General features: G+C 47.0%; 1 protein-coding gene across 10 annotated transcripts in view; it reads left to right on the top strand.

The window, feature by feature from the left end:
• LOC113815010 (microtubule-associated protein futsch) overlaps positions 1-2500 on the top strand; it is a 342403-nt gene that overhangs the window by 286126 nt on the left and 53777 nt on the right. Inside the window, exon 1 of one of the 10 annotated variants that reach the window (XM_070129049.1) lies at positions 1-579. This exon is cut by the window's left edge and continues 42 nt beyond it. The exons of the other annotated variants lie outside the window; for them this stretch is intronic. The gene's annotated coding sequence lies outside the window, so the exon portion shown is untranslated. The remainder of the gene's footprint in view (positions 580-2500) is intronic. 10 annotated transcript variants of the gene reach the window in all.

Raw genomic sequence — 2500 nt, 5'->3', positions numbered from 1 at the left:
GTCTGACAGTTTCACGCCGGCGACGTGCAACTCCCAGCTCCCCGCCGGGAGTTGCCAGAGACATAATACTCAATTTGCTGGTTAAATGCTGCATATCTCGTGTCAAAAAGTAGTTGCTTCGCAGGCCGGGTTTCCGCTGCCATGGTGTGGGAGACTCGGCGGTGCATCTACATCCATGCGACAGTGACCGTTAAAACTGTGACGCCACTTTGGTAGTTAGTGATTTGGAGGAGATACAGTAGAGGACTCGGCGGCGGCGTGCGTTAGTCGGCAGTGGTGAGCGACTCGTTAAATGGAGAGCAACTCGATATCAGTCGGAGTAGACATGGACTCCTGGTAGCGGAGCAGTGTGTGCATGTGTCTACCTGCGTGTGTGAGCAGCAGAGCGGGATGAGCGTGGAGAGCCGGAGCGTGTCTTGTGAAGCCAGGTGCCTGCTGAAGGTCGCTATGGCAATCGGCAGACCTCGGTGCACCAACAGCTTCCTAGTCCTGGGACTCTCCACGCCGTGTTTCGTTGAGGTAACCAAGACGAGGATGGCCGTTAGCTCATCGTGGGACCTCACGTTTACACATTACTAAGTAGGTGGGGATTTCAATATATAGTTAGATTACAAGATAACGACTGATTTGTACAGTGGTGGCTTTCGGTGTATTTTGTTATATACTGATTGTCTCTTTTCCCTTTGATGTTTTGTTTAAGTGTATTACATGTGCTACAGTATGTACTTTAGGTAAATTGAAGTACAATCAGTTGGCCGTGTGTCCTAGAGTCACTGCAAGTGTTGATTGTGTCCCGTCAAGCTAGCCCGACCCGAGTCAGAAGGGGTACAAGTACCTTGAGTTGTGAAAACTGTCCCTTGTCAGCAAATAGATTCTCCTGAGAGCTATCCCATGTTTCTTCAAAGCCGAAGACACTGAACCAAAATGTGCCAATTAAGTGTAGTGTGCGATTTATTGACCCAGCGGAAGGGTCAAGAGAGAAAGTATAAGGCGGAGGGAATGTGTTTAACACGAGCGTTACCGGCAGTGTGTTGGGGCGGGAGGTTAGGCCGGCCTTTATATACGATGGCGTGACCCGCTGCTCTGAGTATTGACGGCCCGAGGCTACCTCTGCGCCGCTCGCTATTCTCTCTCACACACGCCCTGCGAAACGGCTCCACATTCATGTTATTTATGTGGACATTTCATGCATGAATTTGTATATTTTCTTTTCTTCTCCTCCCTTCTGTTTTTGTTTTTGTTTGTTTTTTTGTTTTTGTTTTTTTTTTTTTTTTGAGCGAAGAGATATATTTTAAGAAACTGCATCTCCTTTTAAGTTTCTGTTTTTAGTAAGTTTTATCTGCACGATACTAAGGAAGGATTTTTTAAGTTTCAGTGATGATATCAGGATAAATGTCGGTTTGTTAGTGGTGTCTAATGTTTTGTCAATACTCGTTGCTAATGAGTGAAAAACAGAAAAGCCCCTTGTCGTCCGACACGCAATGGTCAACAAGTTGGTGAAGGCAACTCTCTTCTTTAGTGGACTTGGAGTCTATTCATTTCTGCGCTTTATCTGAACAGAAATTCTCTCTCTCTCTCTCTCTCTCTCTCTCTCTCTCTCTCTCTCTCTCTCTCTCTCTCTCTCTCTCTCTCTCTCTCTCTCTCTCTCTCTCTCTCCCCCCCTCTCTTTCTCTCTCTCTCTCTCTCTCTCTCTCTCTCTCTCTCTCTCTCTCTCTCTCTCTCTCTCTCTCTCTCTCTCTCTCTCTCTCTCTCTCTCCCTCTCCCTCTCTCTCTCTCTCTCTCTCTCTCTCCCATCTTTCCATCTCTCCCTTCTTCCCTCCCTTATTGTCCTTGTCTCTCTCTCTATCCCTCCCTCTCTCTCTTTCTCACTCTCCTTTTTCTCTCTCTCCCTCTATTTCTCTATCTTCCACCATCTTGTTCACCCACGTTATACCCACGTCTATATTAAAACACTCGCACTCAGCAGCACCCAAAGACCCAGTGTGTTAACCTCTCGCTCCACTGTTCAGACGGAGTAAGCAATGTCACAAGGGTCGGAGGCGGAATTCAAGCGCCCAGTGTCTCCCGAAACCCATTTAAACATTAAAATAGTTTTTTGTTTATCGATTTGCAATTAAGTTAAGTGCCGCAAGAGGGCAGTAGCGTCTGGTAGTCAACGTGTGTCTGTGAGTGAGAAAGAGCGAACGAACTTACGAATGTACACCTCTGCCTGCTTGGTGCCCTTCCTTCCCCTTCACCCCAGCCCCTCCCCTTTCCTAACCCCATCGTTGTGTGTGTGTGTGTATTTGTGTGCGTGTGTATGTGCGTGTTTGTGCATTTATGAACACATGCGCCATCTAGTGAACACAGGTGTATCGAGGATTGGAGAGGGGCTGGTGGCCATAGTGACGGTTTATCATATGTATACTTCTCTACAAGGGTGTCCTTGGTTATATGTTGTGAATAGAATGCGAATATGGTACGAGATGCCAGCGAGTGGATATCACCTTAATTAACTACA

This window comes from Penaeus vannamei, chromosome 13 (assembly GCF_042767895.1).
Source record: "Penaeus vannamei isolate JL-2024 chromosome 13, ASM4276789v1, whole genome shotgun sequence".
NCBI lineage: Eukaryota > Metazoa > Arthropoda > Malacostraca > Decapoda > Penaeidae > Penaeus > Penaeus vannamei.
This window is presented reverse-complemented; position numbering and strand designations above follow the sequence as displayed.